General features: G+C 39.4%; 2 protein-coding genes across 4 annotated transcripts in view; both read right to left on the bottom strand.

The window, feature by feature from the left end:
• Positions 1 to 19426, bottom strand: part of LOC137268878 (short-chain dehydrogenase/reductase 3-like) — a 308772-nt gene that overhangs the window by 93491 nt on the left and 195855 nt on the right. The window lies entirely within an intron of this gene.
• Positions 1 to 19426, bottom strand: part of LOC137268873 (D-glucuronyl C5-epimerase-like) — a 307371-nt gene that overhangs the window by 128132 nt on the left and 159813 nt on the right. For all 3 annotated transcript variants that reach the window (XM_067803455.1, XM_067803456.1, XM_067803457.1), the window contains one exon: positions 13639 to 13720. The gene's annotated coding sequence lies outside the window, so the exon portion shown is untranslated. The remainder of the gene's footprint in view (positions 1 to 13638; positions 13721 to 19426) is intronic.

Below are 19426 nucleotides of genomic sequence, written 5' to 3'. Positions count from 1 at the left end.
AGTGCACGTAACAGTCTCTATTTTCATCTTTGAGATCATTCACACAGATACATCAATATTGTACGCCATTAGCAGCAGAGTTTAACAAGGTGCTCTGATTACTGCTCCTCAACAGGGCCCCAGCTGGGCTCCACACCTTGGACAATTCTGGATGGATGGTGGGCGCCGAATGTCCGGACTGTAATTAACTGACTCAGTGAAAGAGGTCTCCAGTCAGATTGATCAATAGTATTGCTTTTCTTTCTCCTAAATCTAGGAGTCCACCTTTGGTGCCATTGGAACTTGATGATCCTTATCAAACGGTGGCTTCCAATAATGGATGCTCGTTAGAAAATTTGTTCCTGGAAGTTGATAATTATTCTCAAAAGAAGAGATTACTGCGGAAGCATGGCCTCCAACAAAGGAGTTCCAATCCAATCAAATTGCTTACATCCTTCAACTTTTGGAAAGCTTGTTAAACTTGACAACTACTGTTTTAGAGACCATGATTATGGCAGCATGGCTGTAACAATGGTGAATAATAATGCCAATAATCCAACTTTTCAGATGCCTTAAGAAAGAGTGAGACTGAAGGGGTCTTTTTAGCCCAGGAACTACAGATAAAGAAATGTTTTATAAACAAAGTACAAATACAGAAAATTACCCAGTACTCCAAATGTCAGACGAGTCCATATTCCGTATCCCCAAACCCGAAACTGTATGTAGTTGTTCTTGTTCAACTTACCGCAAACTGAATTGTGCATAGGAAAATATTTATTACAGTGAGTGTTAATTTCTTATGTAAGAAAATCAAATGCATCTAACACAACACAACAAAGGGAGTAGGCTTAGTGTTATGGAGTGAATTTAGTTTTATGCCGCTTTTAGCAATATTCCAGTCATATCCCAGTGAAGGACACCAGATATGGCCTTGACACACTGTACATATGTAGGGAACTGAACCCAGTTCTTGAGTGAGATGAACAAACACCTCAACTACTAGGATACCCCACAGCTAAATCCGATGAAAGAATGGATTTGTTCTAGGGTTTGTTTCTGTATCCTGATTCTTTCCATACACGTCCATAGTTTCGGGGCTGACATGCATACACGTCTGTAGTTTCGGGGCTGACATGCATACACGTCTGTAGTTTTGGGGCTGACATGCATGCACGTCTGTAGTTTTGGGGCTGACATGCATACACGTCTGTAGTTTTGGGGCTGACATGCATACACGTCTGTAGTTTCGGGGATGACATGCATGCACGTCTGTAGTTTCGGGGCTGACATGCATGCACGTCTGTAGTTTCGGGGCTGCCATGCATGCACGTTTGTAGTTTCGGGGATGACATGCATACACGTCTGTAGTTCCGGGGCTGACATGCATGCACGTCTGTAGTTTTGGGGCTGACATGCATACACGTCTGTAGTTCCAGGGCTGCCATGCATACACGTCTGTAGTTTCGGGGCCGACATGCATGCATGTCTGTAGTTCCGGGGCTGCCATGCATACATGTCTGTAGTTTCGGGGCTGCCATGCATACACGTCTGTAGTTTCGGGGCTGACATGCATACACGTCTGTAGTTTCGGGGCTGACATGCATGCACGTCTGTAGTTTCGGGGCTGCCATGCATGCACGTCTGTAGTTTTGGGGCTGACATGCATACACGTCTGTAGTTTTGGGGCTGACATGCATACACGTCTGTAGTTTCGGGGCTGACATGCATGCACGTCTGTAGTTTCGGGGCTGACATGCATGCACATCTGTAGTTTCGGGGCTGACATGCATGCACGTCTGTAGTTTCGGGGCTGCCATGCATACACGTCTGTAGTTCCGGGGCTGACATGCATGCACGTCTGTAGTTTTGGGGCTGCCATGCATACACGTCTGTAGTTCCAGGGCTGCCATGCATACACGTCTGTAGTTTCGGGGCCGACATGCATGCACGTCTGTAGTTCCGGGGCCGCCATGCATGCACGTCTGTAGTTTCAGGGCTGACATGGATACACGTCTGTAGTTCCGGGGCTGACATGCATGCACGTCTGTAGTTTTGGGGCTGCCATGCATACACGTCTGTAGTTCCAGGGCTGCCATGCATACACGTCTGTAGTTTCGGGGCCGACATGCATGCACGTCTGTAGTTCCGGGGCCGCCATGCATGCACGTCTGTAGTTTCGGGGCTGACATGCATACACGTCTGTAGTTCCGGGGCTGACATGCATGCACGTCTGTAGTTTTGGGGCTGACATGCATGCACGTCTGTAGTTCCAGGGCTGCCATGCATACACGTCTGTAGTTTCGGGGCCGACATGCATGCACGTCTGTAGTTCCGGGGCCGCCATGCATACACGTCTGTAGTTTCGGGGCTGACATGCATACACGTCTGTAGTTTCGGGGCTGACATGCATGCACGTCTGTAGTTTCGGGGCTGACATGCATGCACGTCTGTAGTTTCGGGGCTGACATGCATGCACGTCTGTAGTTTTGGGGCTGACATGCATACACGTCTGTAGTTCCGGGGCTGACATGCATGCACGTCTGTAGTTTTGGGGCTGACATGCATACACGTCTGTAGTTTCGGGGCTGACATGCATACACATCTGTAGTTCCGGGGCTGACATGCATACACGTCTGTAGTTCCAGGGCTGCCATGCATGCACGTCTGTAGTTTTGGGGCTGCCATGCATACACGTCTGTAGTTTTGGGGCTGCCTTGCATGCATGTCTGTAGTTTTGGGGCTGCCATGCATGCACGTCTGTAGTTTTGGGGCTGCCATGCATGCATGGCTGTAGTTTTGGGGCTGCCATGCATGCAGTCTGTAGTTTCTGGGCTGACATGCATGCACGTCTGTAGTTCCAGGCCTGACAATGACCCAGTTGGCATGAGTTAAGAATAATGCTGATTTGTACAGTATTCCAGTCAGAACCCAGATTGTTGTATGCATGTAATGCAAAATGACACATATACAGTTGACCACTGCTATGCTGAACACTGATAACTCCATATCTTGGCTGTCTCAATATAACATCTCAGTCCCAGCAAAATCCTTCTTATTTTTTCATTATTCAAGCTCTTTCAACTCGAAACGATTGTCTCTATATTTCAGCTATCTTGATATAATTTCATGGTCCCAACTGGCCAAATTACCTTTTTAACTTGATATTTGAAAAGACACAACTACCTTTCATGGGCAAGTATCCCTCTGAACTGAGGTTGTTTCTACGCTTTTACACACACGATGCGACAAAAGGATGCGATAGTGTAAACTAATTAGGGCTAGTAAAGTTGAAGGTGTTACTTGCAGGTTACTTAATTAGGATAAATTAAGAAGGAATTAATTATGAAAATGTATATACAAATATATACACATGAAATCTACTTTTTGTTTTGTTTGGGTTTCTTTTTCAGTGATATGTGATGATATGCCATGATCGGATGTTTTGAGGTTCAGAAAACTTGATATTTCTCCTTGGTGCCATGAATGTCAAGACAATGGAGCTCGACTATATTGTAAAGCACTATGGTGAAGCCCCAAAGCAAAGTGAACTCCTCTAGAACTTGATTAGTCTTTTAGGAGCCATACAGAGACTGCAGGAGCATGGCCCCGACAAAAACCCTCATCTATATATTCCTTGGCTTGAAGAGATTCTGGTTACTCCGGAGATACCAAGGACTGACTTTCACCCTCTTCAATTAATGTTCAGTCACCAATCCAGCTCACTATTTCCTTCAGATCAATATGACTTATCCAAAAAGTGTGTGTGCAGAATCTATTAATTCTTTCATGGGATACTCTGATATGAAATAGTATACTCTTCATGAAGGCTCATATATGTGTGAGCCCCAAGCAAATCCTGACGTCATCTCTGAAAACCATAATGAGTATGGCGTATCAAAGAACGACTGCACCATACTGATCGATCATCATCATTCACATTGAAATCAGAATCAGAAACAGCGGTCCGGAACAGCACACCATAGTATGGACATATTGTCTTGTATGATGGTTTATTTATATCAGTTTCATTTGAAAATTCCTTTTAATTCAGGCTCGGAATCATCCTTTCGAACAACCTGCTTTCATCAACATCAGTTAATTACATGTTCAAAAGTTTCCCCGAGAGATCCTTCTGCAAATTTCCACAAAACCACATACAGTCTTGAGAATAGGAGAATGAGCTTAGAGCAGCATTTCATTTACATCACAGCAAGTCTTACGGTAATGGGAAAAAAGCCGAGAGTGATATTAAAAGCAATGACAACAAGATTCTCACTGATAATCCAAGGTTGATAGAAATAACCAAAGTGTTTAAGAGAATGAGTATAGTTTTATGCTGCTTTTAGCATAATTTCAGCAAAATCTTGTCAAGGGACACCGCAAATAGGCCTCAAACTTTGTATCCATGAGGGAAATTGAACTCTGGTCTTCAGTGTGATAAACAAACGCTTTAACCATTAGGCTACCCCACAGCTTCTCACTGTGTTTGAACATTTCAAACATGAATAATGAAATCATATGACAGCTAATGCCAAGTTTTAGTGGAAACCTATGGAGATACTATCCTGTAGTTTCATGAGGACACCCAATTCAATGAGTTAGTGTTTCAGCAATATCATGGCAGGGAACACCACATATGGGTTTAACACATTGTGTTCATCTGGGGAATCGAATGCAGATCTTCAGAAACAGGAGTGAAAACCTTAACCACTAGATGGCCCCTCGCACCTCCCACACCCAGCTTCATCTCAGGCAGGGCAACAAGAAGTACCATATTTATGGTTTTAGGTTCATAGTGACTGGCATCAAACAGATGCCCCTGAAGCTGTTTCATAATCAGGGCAAAACTGGTTATCTCTTGTTTTTCTGTGCCTGAAAATTTGTTAAATCATAAATCAAAGAGTCTTCAAATTTGTCAGTCTTCAAATAAAACAAATTATCTAAAACATTAAGAAAAATATTATTGTAATGGTTAAGCCACATGCAATCTACGTATCACTGGCTACAACCAAGACTTGCTGACAGACTTGCTCGGGATCAATCTTTTCTTTGCCTAGGAAAACCCTAAGAACGTTCGCAAACCACAAACAGTATTCTAAACATGTCACCTTATTCACAAAACAATGCCAGCACTCAGCATTGTTCGAACTCCCCTACAGGGCTAAGTCCATCTCCTTCAACCAAGGTGGAGTGGGCCTCTGATGAAATTCTCAGTAATCACTGTAGGGAGCTTTCCCTTTGTAATTAGCCCATGTCACCTCTAATGGAATTCTGGATCGGAATAATACTGAATGGCTGACCAGCCTGCTCTAATCCCTAGCCAGGGCCTGATTAAAAGTTCCGAAATTCAAATTTGCTAATCAAGACAGCATTAAATCTATTTATTGGTATTCCAATTGATTCAGAATGGGGCTAGATGATAAGGGAAAGAATTCAGACACGCAAAAAAAGCATGTAATAGCACGTGTCCTGAATGTTGTATGAAATTACCATACAAGAGAACCATTTAATGATACCAGAGACCGAGCGCTGACAAAATTACAAAATAATATGCATTTCCTATCTCATCAGTATTAGCCGGCTTGGAGAGGATACGAGAATAAGGTTAGGGACATGGGAGTAATTAGTGAGACATGTCTCCAACTGAGAAGTTGATTGTCGACATGTGTTTATTTCATATTTCCGCATACAACATATTAAAATGTTGAGAGCTGATACAAAAATGGGATAATGACATATTGATACTGAATTATCTTGATCAGGGGCGGTGGGGTAGCCTAGTGGTTTAAGCATTCGCTCATCGCGCCGAAGACTTGAGTTCGATTCCCCACATGGGTACAATGTGTGAAGCCCATTTTCTGGCATCCCCCTCCGTGATATTGCTGGAATATTGCTAACAGCAGCGTAAAACTTAACTCACTCACTCACTCACTCAATTTGATCAAGGGATAAGGTATGCCATAAGCTCTGAAATCTTTTTATTGTAAATGGACAAGACAATCCAGTGATCAACAGCATGAGCATCGATCTATGCAAATGGAAACTGATGACATGTGTCAACCAAATCAATGAGTCTGACCACCCAATCCCATTAGTTGCTTCTCATAGCAAGCATGGGTTGCTGTAGGCCTACTCCAAGCCAGACCTTCAAGGGTCTTTTATTGTTAATTCCATCAATTGTATATACATATATCTTGAAGGAATACAAGTGGATATTTTCAAAGTTGGTTTTTAAAGGGATTCAGGCCAGTACAGGCTTTGAATAGGGATTAACAACAAGTGAGTGAGTGAGTGAAGTCAGTCGATCCTCAGTACTCGATCAATGAAGTGTTGAGAGAAGGTGAGTGAGGACAATGCAGATCCTTAGTACCCAATCAATGAAGTATTGAGAGTGAGTGAGTGAGTGAGTGAGTGAGAGTGAGTGAGTGAAAGGGCAGGCAAATGAGTGAGCAAGCGGAGAAACTAAGCAAACCAGTTCTTGTATGTTTTGACTATTTCGCTAATGCTGTGTTACATACAGGGCAAAAACAAATACAATGTTTAATGTTTTTTTGTGTGCAAACCAATAAAGCTGAACAATAAAGGTAATTCTTAATATATCTTACATGTTGATCTTTAGGAAGAAGTTTATGTACGATACTCAAATGTACTTTTTTGACTGTAATCTCATTTTCAGACAATAATGGATTCTTAAACTTTTTTTTAAATGAAAAAACTAAAGAGTACTAGTCTCAAATTCTGCCTTGTGATTTGTGTGTTCTTTACTGGAGTTATGTGTGGGTTTTTTCATGGCAAGATTGTGGCATATTGCACATAACATATCATTCTAAGCCATCACAATACACACAGACAAGCCAAAACATGTATGAGTGAGTGATTTGAATTTTACGCCACACTCAGCAATATTCAAGCTATATGGCAGCAGTCTAAATAATCAAGACTGGACCAGACAATCCAGTGATTAACAGCATGAAAACTGACCTGCACTATTAGGAACAGATGACATGTGTCAACCAAGTCCGCGAGTCTGACCACCTGATCCCATTAGTCACCTCTTAAGACAACCATAGTCGCCTTTTATGGCAAGCATCAAACATGTAACAGTTCATGCTTGTATTTTTCAACATTTCAAGCTCCAGCTCACAAAAATGTCCGTAAAATTTGTGAAAGTTAAAGTTTGCTGTTAACTTTTATACATGTACATATATGTAATTCTTGCATTCCAGTATTTCTGGACGAAGCATCAGTCTTTCCTAACAATCCAAGCTCCCAGTGACACTGTTCATTTATAAATCAGCTCAGTTCCTTCCAAAGTTATTTTCAACCAAACACATGCAACATAAAAAGTGGAAGTAAACCAATACCAAATATGGAAGTTCTAAGAATATAAATCTGAAGAAAATTTACCTTTAAAAATTAAAAATTTATTACTTTAGAGTTGACATTCCATGCATCATTATCTAACAGTTTTTGTTTAAATCTGGGACAGAATTATAAAGCATTGTAAATAGGTTTGAATGTATTTGAGGTTATTTATCGCTTTAGGGATCTTTTTCATTTCTTATACACATTTCTCAAAGCACCTGCATTAATACTTAAACATAATCAAAATATACTGAGGGAAACAAATAACAGAACATCATGGACTGGGAGTGTTCCATTATTTATTCTCAGATTTCCTGCCCCAGTCTGATAGAAAGCTGGTGATGTAAACTGGAATATATCGAAAGAACAATTGAATTGTCCTGTGTTCCTTTGTTTGTTTCTCTCAGTATACACAAAACAGTGTAAAAGATTACAGGTCTTGACTATCATCAGAAGTAGATTCCAGATTGTGCAACGGGCAAAACAGATGTGAAAAACTGATGAACTGACCACTGAAAATCAGTGATGTCCAAAGGTGTACAATGCCTTGACAATGCCATGACGTCATGAACTTGACGACATCACAATGCTATGACATTGATGTAATTCAAGTCCAATGGCACAACCATGTTCATAGATCCACATTTTCATTGAAACAGGTGCGAATTTTTATGACAAATAGAATCTAACCCTTATGTGATCTCACATCAGATACATCAATACTTATCGATAAAGGGAAAAATATCCTCGGGCAAGAATCAGATATTTGTAACTCTATCAACTTGTGGTGATGGATTTGATATCAAAAGACACCTGGATGAGATTCTCTACATATTATCAAAAATCAGTAGATCTCTGTTTTTCTTGGTTTGTAGTTTACAATATCTTTAGGAAGACAGGTCACAATGAAATAAATACATATTGATTGTTTTAAGACTTTGGATATGACAAGATCATAAAACACGCAACATGTTCTCCAAAGGTGGTGGGTTAGCCTACTTAAATATTCTCACCATCATATTGCTGAAATATTGCTAAAACGGCATAAACCCAAACTCACTCTCACATTGACTCTGTTGACTTTTTCCCACAATATTTGATAGATCCTCCACAATTCTGTTCGTCTACATCATAACTTATTGATTATTAAGAGATTATTACATTTGTGTTCATAACCTGATGTAGGAAGCTCGAAATTAATGTCCTTCCTCAGGATCAGAGAGCTCTGTGACACTCATGCTGCATAATGCACACACTCTTTTACTTTTATCAGTATCTGTTATTTCAATCATTTAGCTAAAGCTTTTTGAAGGAAAGTTATGGCTGAAATAAAATGCAATTCATTGTGTTGCTTGGTAACACATAGACTATCTCTTAGTCTCTGAATATATCATCTTTATTGTAACAAATAAACCCATTTAAACTGAGAAGAAGCCCAAGGTAGACCCAAGATTCAGAACCAAGGGAAACCTAGACTTGCTTCGCTTAGGGCTTCAGCACTGTAGGGAGGGCTAGGCTGTAGGGACAATAATATAGTTCAGTGACTGTGAGACAAGCTAGGGACAATCACAAGTCTCCAGCTATCCTACTGTCTCAACTCTCTAGATACTGCCTAGCAACTAGTAACTAGGTAACACAAACTTATTAACAAAAGAAAGGTGATTTTGACAACTGGTTAAAACATTTGTTTGTTACAAGTTAAACACGGGATTACACTTTCTCCGTAGAGAACAGATTCTTGTGTTTCTGCTGCAGTGGTTGTGTGGGTCAGGTGTGTGGACTTGTTTACTGGTGACTATGTACTTGAATCTGGGGATGTGGGTTTGAATCTCAGGTGGGATTAAACCCAACTAAATACTAGAATCTGGACTTTACTGAGACAACGTAACCTTAAACATAATGCATTACATTTGACCACTTTCTAAACAGCATAGTCTGCTTCACAGTTCGTGAACCACATTATTTTCCCTACTGCCTTGCCCTCCCTGCAATGCTTGAAAGACTATATGAAGCAGGGCAGAAGGGTAGTCTGGTGGTTAAAGCGTTTGGTCGTCATGCTGAAGACCGGGTTCGATTTGTGTTACCCACAATGATATTGCTGGAACATCGCTAAAAAAATGTAAATCTAAACTCACTCATTGTATTAATATTAATGCCAAAAATTCAAAAGTATGAATTAGGAATCATTCTCTTGCTTTGCACAGATGAGACAGGAGTAAGACAACGATCAAAACATTTCTCAAAACGAAGACAACAATTACACATCTAACATTCTTTTCCTTGAACTTCAAACATCAAACTGTAGAAACAGTATGATAATGACATACAACCGACTCTAATTAAATGAGAAACAAAGGACACAGTCAAAACACTGAATTTTCATGAATAAAATCATGTAAGAGCTATGCCAAAAGAAAACTGTCTATGTCCATGACACGAGACAGACACAAAATTTAGAAAACACAACACAAGGTGCCAAGTCCATATTGACTAATTTCACAAATCTGGAAAACTTTAAAAAAAAACCATGCACACAATAAAAACGAAACCCTTGAAAATAAAACTGTTTCATGAGAATTTCAGTGGAAAATTTCAACAGAAGGCTGTAATACACAGCTGGAATGATACTCAAACCCCACGTTATGTCCTGTGCTGTCTCTTAGACCTCTGTAGTCTGCCTGTTATCAGATCAATTTACATGTAAAACATATTCTATGTCCCTAAAAACAACCCTTCCTCACTTGAAATGGTTGCCAAATAATCCAGAGAGCTGCTGGATGAAGAGAAGAATGCTGCATGTATATCTCACTATCTAAACACGCTCCTTCAACAGTTTAGACCTTGGAGGTTCATCTCCCAAAATAAACTGCTCGTATTGTTCAACAACCGTCAGCCACAAAATGGGGTGATTTTGACGATTGCCATTTCTGTGGACACATATTCGTGAGTAGTCGCTTAGACTGCATTAGAAACGGCATCCAATAAAATACAATCAGAACTTTGCCGTGGTGGTCCGTCTGGAGCGTGTGCTGGGGCCAGATACAGTGCCAGATTCAGATATAAAAACTCCATTTGAAAACAGCTTTGGATATTTGAAGAAAGTGTACATTTTACTTACAAGCACAATGTTGGGTCGTTGCCGATGGCAACTGCACAGGCAATGATTACAGGTTTTGGCCACATAGAGAAAATGACACAAGACTGTTTGTTGACTTTACAGTTCATTTGAGTAAAGACATGCATTACTGGCAGATTTAGTCAAGACATTAGGAGGTAAAGTAATGATGGCAATATTTTGGAAGAAAATATACATCTAAACGTTCCAGTCCATTTTAGTCTTTTGTTTTTTTGATGACTGTTATCTAAAGATACCTTTACACAAACAGATACCTTCCTGTGTTTATGTTCAAAAAATAACTAAGCATCTTTCAAAGAAATTTGAATAAATGTGATTTTGAAAATCTCCAGAACTTAATGTGCATTTTGATTGTCATTTGCCAACTATGCAAGAAAGATTTATCTCTGGGAATGTGTGTTATTTTCATTAAGTATGAAACATCACATAGCACTGAAATTCACTTTTTACAACAAAATATGCTGGCCAAGTGGTTAAAGTGTTTACTTACAATGCAGAAGGCCTGGGTTGATTCCCCACATGGGCGTGAGGTGTCACGCCAATTTCTGGAGTATTCAGTTGTAAATACTGGAATATTGGTTAAAGCAGCGAAAAACTAAACTCACTCATCCACTCACTCTTAGAAACTGAGTGCTGCTTTAATTTTTTTCAAATTTTTATATATCTTTTAAAACCTAGCAGTTGTGGCTTCTATGGAAGGCACTCAACAGATTTCTGCCACTGAAATCAACTGATAACATCAGTCAATAACCCAAACCTCACAAAAAGTATTCAAGATATCTACATTTCAATCATTTACCTTCAAACTAAGTCCTCATCTCATTCCTGGAACATTAGTCCATTACTGCACCTCAATTCTCAAATAATAATGCATGAAGCAAACCTTAAATTACAGTAAGGACATCAGGAGAACAAACCCAGGAGAATTGGAATCACCGATCCAATCGAGATCTGAGGTCCAAGTTCCACATCCTTGTATCGTCATGCTGCATAATCGACAAATGGTGGCCATTTTAATCAAGACAAGCAAAAAGTCAGTGAAAATTCAGCCCAGAGGGTTGAAATGGTTCTCATCCCCATTTCATTTAAACCCCACAGGAAAGATTTTGGAATAAGACAACACATACGTATCTATCTTGTCTGGTGCCAAAAGCCTTATTTGTCTCTTGAGCACAATCAGAATGCAAGTCCCATCAAAGGAGAAGAGGTAAGAGGTTCCAATAAAAACTGTCATTTCTATGACAGCTTACTAGAAGACCTTCTGGAGTGTGAAGGGGCTGGCACTTTCAAAATGGCTTTGAGCCATGGTATTAGACTATAAAGTATCAGTACAGGTTATAATATTTACAATGTAAGGAGTGGTTCTCCCTGAGGAAACGTGTTTCTTTAAGACAGCACGTTTTTTCTAGGCAAAGAATCATCTTTTTTGTTGTAACGATTCATCTTTGTTATCAACATCATCAACACAACTAATCATCACTGTAATCATCATCATCACTGCCATCATCATTTTAATCTATAAAATATTAGACAAGGGTTCATATTTATCATAATCTCAGATCATCACCATCATCATCTCGACATCATCATTATCACCATCAACATTATCAAAAAAATCTCGATATCATCATCATCATCACCATCATCTTGACATCACCATCCTCCTCCCCTCTCCTCATCATCCTCCTCCTCCTTATCACATTCACCATCATCATCATCATCATCATCATCATCACCACCACCACCACCATCATCATCATCATCATCATCATCATCATCATCATCACCACCACCACCATCATCATCATCACTACCACCACCATCATCATCACCACCACCACCACCACCACCACCATCATCATCATCATCATCATCATCATCATCATCATCATCATCATCATCACCACCACCACCACCACCACCATCATCATCATCACTACCACCACCATCATCATCATCATCACCATCATCATCATCATCACCACCACCATCATCATCATCACCACCACCATCATCATCATCATCATCACTACCACCATCATCATCATCATCATCATCATCATCAACACCTTACTCAATATATCTAAAATCACATTCAACACCACCACCATCATCATCATCAACATTAATACACTGAACACTCATCCCTCCATCTTGAAAACACAATCAATTTACAAGAGAAAATGCCGGGCATGACTTGGGAAAATACAGAATTGAATCAGACATTTTTTCAATGCTTCCCATTAAATTTGGAAATGTCCTCCACATGTCTACAATAAATCTTTTTATGCAGTTTGTTGCCAATTTTCAGTGTAAGTCCAGAAGAAACAGGCTCCTCGCATCATACTGTCTTCACGGAAGAATGTAATCTTTTGTGACCTTATTGATCTTGATGCGAAAACATCAGTTACCAGGCAAACAAACTTTCGTTTGCTGGGGCTGCAAATTTACCCATGCTTTGGCCTCCGTTTAACAGTGCATCCTGTAAAGAATCATTGTGCCCACATATCCTAAACTCTCAGTCCTTCATAAAAAAGAAATGTGACTATAACGAAGAGAGAGGTGACAACGTATATTTAATTCACTCCCACCAATCAATTTGCCTTGTGAACACAGGTAACATATCCAAACAAATATATTTGCATAAATCCAATCTCTATTTGCTAAAAACTAATTACATCTTTGCAGACAATAAAGAAAATATCCTACGTACAAACACCACAGCATATCAAATGGTACCAGTACATTCATGCATCTGATTGTAAATGGCATGCAAATTTGACTTTGAGGACTTGTTTACCTTCCAGGAAATATTCATCATTTTCATTGCTGGAGCTGCCATTAGATGGCATCAAATAATATTTCCAATCTGCTCCCGCAGAAAATGACCAACACAAGCACCAGTGGCTGTTTTGGTGTCTATACTGTATTTGTTCACTGCTAAAACGGGCAGTACCGTACCCTCTGATATTTAATTTGGGAAATTGCATTAGATACACTTGTTTGATTTTGAAATGGAAAGATTATCTCTCGAGAGACTTGACAATGATTTCAGTCTCTGCCACGCGACGATGTTGCATATGCAAAATGATGTCACCCTGTGGAAGAGTCTCAGAGTTGTGGGCTGATATGATACTGAAATCAATCAAATTACTTACTGTTACACGACCACGCTGTGTTTTATAAATCTCTCAGTGGAAGCCATGAAGCCTGATTAGATGCACTTTACAGTCCGAATCTCTGCAAGGCAACAATAAATATGTCAGAATCAGCATATCATTTGGTGTACCTTTTCGTTAGTCTGTTTTATACACATGCTCATTCAATGAAGCACTTGTAAAAATGGCAGGCCCCAGCAGGCCATGCAGAATTTTGGCATGGGTTTGTCAAGACTTTTTAAGGCACTTGTCAAATTCTGGGCAAATACGATCCCAGATCGTACATGATTGCAATCATTTGGTAGAGCACTTGGACTCCAGCAATCATTCTGCAACAAGATATATCGCCTACAATGTGTATATTAGACCTTGGAGAAATGTGATGAGCAGCGAACAGGGTTTTATGCATCCTGTGTAAGGATTTATCCATCGAGCCTGATGAAAACCTGTATAAACTGCATCTTACTGAATGTCTTAATCTCTCATTATGGAAACATAACGTCAAAACAAACTTGAATTCAATCATGTATTTTTCTAACATGGTATTGACTATTTGAACAGATTCACAGTTCTCTGACTGCCGAAGATGCATGCTTTTTCCATGGCACAAGGTACAAATTATTCATACTCCCTTGCAAAGATACATACAGTGTACAGCTGTGCATCAGGCACATGTGTTTAATTTCAAGGTCATATGAAACAATTAGAGACGGACATTCTTACATGAGGTAGGATACTACCCTTATCATTCACTATAATCTCACATTTGAAAATATTCATCAAGGCTGTATTTTGTGCATAAATACTGCATAAAAATCAATTTGACTGAATAAGGTTTCAAGCGATGCTTAATTTCAAGGAATTTTTGAGGCAAACTTTGAAATCCAAGGCCTGTCCACAACCTAAGTGAGTGCATATGGTCTTACGTTGATTTTAGCAAAATTCCTACAATATCACAGGCGAAGGGTGGAGAAGAAACCAGACAATAAAACCTGTCTGAAGACTCAGGAAAAGCATAAGACTGAACGCAAACAGATTGCGTTTTGGGAAGTGAGTGAGCGAGTTTAGTTTGATGTCGCTTTTAGCAATATTCCAGCAAAATCATGGTAGGGAACACCGGATGTGGGCTTCACACATTGTAGCCATGTGGGGAATCGAACCCAGGTCTTCAGCATGATGAATGAATGCTTTAACCACTAGGCTACCCCACTGCACTGGATTTTGGGAAAAGGTTCAAGGAGAAAGGTACTCAAGGGTGGGGTTTAAATTTAAGGGTATGGAACTCAAGATTCAAGGATCGGAGTTTGGGTTTAAAATGTTACAGTTAAAGATTTTGTAATGGAAATTTCAGATTTGGGGTGGGGAGCTGATGTCTGAAATCGGATTTTGAATATTGGATAATTGATTTGTCGTGTGGGTGTTATGCATTAAGGTTTGTATATGTAGAAAACATTCACAGGCATAACAGAGCACCAAAAAACATTCTTTATAGTTTGTGATCAAGTTCTGATATCAACATGAAATGTTGTGTATAGTCAATCTTGACAAATATGATATTTAAGAAGAAAATGAGAGGCACAGTGAAGAATCAGTCTAATTAACTCACTTAGTAGAGGCAAACCATGAAGATCTTATTCTACTTTCAACAATACCAGAAAATGTACTTAGTGGTCTCCGCACTTGACAACCTTGTACCATGCATTATAATGATAAGAGGGTCCGTGTCTCGTGCACCTCCTTATCTACAACACACATCTGTCAGAACACAAACAAGACTTTTAATTGAAGAAAATACATAATTCACCAAGGTTAGGGACAAGCTGAGTACATTCTACCCAATCCTGTCATCTTAAACTCACTAACAGTACATGCAAACTTTCAGCTCTTCGACTACAAAAGCTCAACCAATCCAAGTCATGTGGATTCAAAACAGACATTTTCAACAAGAAAACTCTTCTTGTTCAAGAAAATAACAGGTATACGTTACATGGCAGATACCTGGACAGGAAAAATGTCTCTGGGTACAATGTGCCTATTATTTAGCTCAACAAGAAAACTCATTTCAGAAAGCACTTGCATTTGCATTAACTGGAAGAGATTGAATTTTTCCTGTAACAATGAATGGTAGAAAAATATTCTCCTCAAATTGTGCAGGTGGGACTAATGTTTAGCTGGAAATATACAGATTTACTGGAAACACAAAAATTGCATCTGAACTGAAAATCCCTCATGAGATGGGAGTTACATACTTTTACCTGTGGAATATCTAGGCTTAACATTACAGAAAAGATCAGTGAATGACTGAGCATAGTTTTACGCCACTTTTTACAATATTCCAGCAATATCACAGTTTGAGAAGACAGAAATGGCCTACATACATTGTACCCAAGCAAGGAATCGATTCCTTGTCTTTGGTGTGACTAGCAAATGCTAAACACTTGGCTGAAAAAACACATTTTACAGAAAAAATGTTCAGAAACATAACAGTAAAACATTACACTAAGTGAAAAAGAGCCCAAAGACTTTCTTCATTGTCAGAAACTATGGAAACCTAGCCTTGCCACCCACATAATGTAGACTTGCATGGGTTTTCGAGGAAACTTTTGTTTTAGGGTTTGTATAACAGAATATACATGTCATTTAATAAATTAATTTACCAAGGAAACATCACTTATGAGTTAAAGTAAAATACCCACAAAACTGGAAAAAAGACTGTTTTACTTAACATACTGGTTCTCAGAAAATATTACTGCAATACTAATGTTTGAAAAGCTGGATACCAGTATGCTGGTAATACTTTGGAGTCTTGCTTTTAGCAATATTTCAGCAATATTCCAGCAATATCACGGTGGGGAACACCAGAAATGGGCTTCACACATTGTACCCATAGGGAAATTGAATCCAAGCTCGTCAGCATGACAAGTGGATGCTTCAACCATCAGGCTACACCACATCTGTGTCCTTGGTGGAAAGGGTATATGTTGAAGGGTGAGTGAGTGAGTTGGTTGACACCTGTCATCATATCCCAGTTGCACAGACAAAAGTTTATTCTGTTGATCACTGGACTGTTTGGTCCAGGTTAAATTATTTACAGACTGCCTTCATATAGCTAGAATAAATGATAGAACAAACAGCAAACAACTACAATCATTGTGCTTTAAGTGCTTATATGTAAAAGATTTCTCCATGATCTACATGTCATGCTAGCAAGAAACAAAACGCCTCAATGCTGAATTCACAATACCGAAAAAAAAAAATGAAATAAGACTCAAGTATGTAAGAAAAATCACCTTCAGGATTACAAGATGACACACAGCAAATGTCTATCTTTCACTGCAAGTTATAAAACACATTAACTGTTTTCTATGCTGAAACAGGCTGACAAAAGAGCTGAGTAAATGTCAAAAGGAAACAGTTGAATAAGTCGTGTGGTAAACATCATGAGTCACAAATATTAACTTTCAAATTCAAAAGGCACATTAATCATGGTCATGAACAGATGCTTTGAAACCAAGAACGGAGACTGAAATCTAAAGAATCCAAAATAAAGAAATAGATATTGTAATTGGAACACTTTGAAATGCAGAAACTAATCTTTACACAAAAATGTCTTCAAATGGCACCAATATCAAAGTATAATTTTGAGTTACATAAGAACACAGTTTGACTTGCTAAAGAATCACTATGGGAGTTACATAATTCATTTTCTATGGGCATTGGGAAGATTAATTTCAAGGCCTCAAAACCAAAAAACTGTGACTGTCGTACGTAGATGACTAGGGTTATTAAACTTTCATAGACCCATATAGATAATTTCAAAAGAATTTTTTACATCCATGCTTACTTCCTTGCATGCAGATGACTGAGATAACAGGGGGAGGTAACTGCACATGAGAAAACAAATACACAATTTGGATTGTTGTTTAGATTAGCAAGACATGGTATCTTTACGGTTACACTGCTTTTGTGGAATTGGTCCTTGATCGATATTGGTTGCTTGACATTGAGGCAACACATCATGATATTTATCTCGCCAGGGTCCATGATACAACAATGTATCACCACAGGAAACGACATATCCTGATACAACTTAAATACTACTTAAAAGAGGATGGAATATTGCATAAGGAATAGGAAAGGAGTTTTCTTTGAAAATCGTGTGAATTTTAAAAACACACTGAATCATGAAGGAATTCGTTTGTGTCTGAGTTATCTGTGTTACATGAAGTCAAAGAGTGTGAGCATTTTACAAACTTTGTGAACTACAGCATAGTTGTCTTCAAGTAACTGAAATATGCAGTAAATATTAGTTGTTTGACAAATAACACCAGTTATTAACAACTATGAACAATGTCTTCGCTTGATTGAGAAAAAGAACAAAGTGAAGATTAAGTTTAGAAAGCAGATTTTTTTCAGCAATTCTGAACTGAGTTGCTTGTGAAAGCTTTGGTGTAGAAATACAACTTTACAAGTGAAACTTCACTTTCAAATTCATACATATACGACCGACAAAAACATAAAGGAACTGATGAAATGACAGTGAATGTGAAATCGCTCTGAATGTCCACAAGGTCAATGTTGGACATGAAGTTCAATATCTGGTGTGTCCACCATGTTCGGAAACACATTCAAGATAACTTGTTGATTAATTTTTGGATGGTTGCCCGTGGTATTGCCCTACATTCCTCCTGTAGAGCTGTACCTAGCTGGACCAGGTTGATGGGTGCAAGGTCCTTGGAGTACACCCTTTGACCGAGTATGTCCCATAGATGTTCAATTGGGGACAGGTCTGGGGCCTTAGAGGGCACCATGTTGGGCAACACGTTCACAACACCCTGATGGCATACTGTTGAGGGAGGGTTGCTCATGGTATTGCCCGCCATTCCTCCTGTAGAGCAGCAGCAAGCTGGGCTAGGTTGATGGGTGCAGGGTCACAGGCATATACCCTTCAACCAAAAATGTCCCATGGATGTTCAACTGGGGACAGGTCTGGGGGCTTAGAGGGCCAGTCCTATGTCTGTATGCCCTCTCGTCAGAGATAACCTGTAATAATTTGGGCCCAATGTGGTCTGGGATTATCATCTTGGAATTCCAAATTCCTGTTGATGATTGTAGCCTGTGGAACCACCACAGGACGCAAAATTTCATCAACATATCACTGGCCAGTCAAGGATCCATTAACGATGACCATATCTGTCATGTGTATCCCCGGCCCACACTATGATACTTTCACTCCTATATCAATCATGGTCAATAATTGCTGCTCTGGCATACTGTTACGGTGCCAACGACGTTTTCTGCCATCTGTGAATCTGAGGCAAATCCTTGATCATCTGAGAACATGGTGTACCACCAACAGTACAAAGCCTGTCCCTGATGCTGCCTACCCGATGCCAATCTTTGGCGCCTATGGTGAGCTGTAAAGGGTAACACCTTGGCAAATTGGTAAATTCCTTGCCAATAGTTTCATGACTAATTTTATCATCTCGTCGTGTATTGGAATATTGGAATATATCATCTCAACACTTTGGCCATGATACATTGCTCTGATAGGCACTACTACTGAGATTTTATTATTCAAGGTCAGATTTGGACAGTTGTCAATATCTGTCATCACATGACGTGAATCAGCCAATGAAAATCTGAAAGAAGAATCCTAATAAGGGCATAACTACATGGAAAACGCTGGCAGTCACTGAACAGAACCTGTACAAACATGGTAATGTTGATTATTTCTACCTATCGAGTGGCATGGAGCAAAACAAGAGGTGCACATATTCACCACAAG

Source organism: Haliotis asinina, chromosome 16 (assembly GCF_037392515.1).
Source record: "Haliotis asinina isolate JCU_RB_2024 chromosome 16, JCU_Hal_asi_v2, whole genome shotgun sequence".
Classification (NCBI taxonomy): Eukaryota; Metazoa; Mollusca; class Gastropoda; order Lepetellida; family Haliotidae; genus Haliotis; species Haliotis asinina.
The sequence above is the reverse complement of the archived record's forward strand: the minus strand, read 5'-3'. Positions and strand labels throughout refer to the sequence as shown.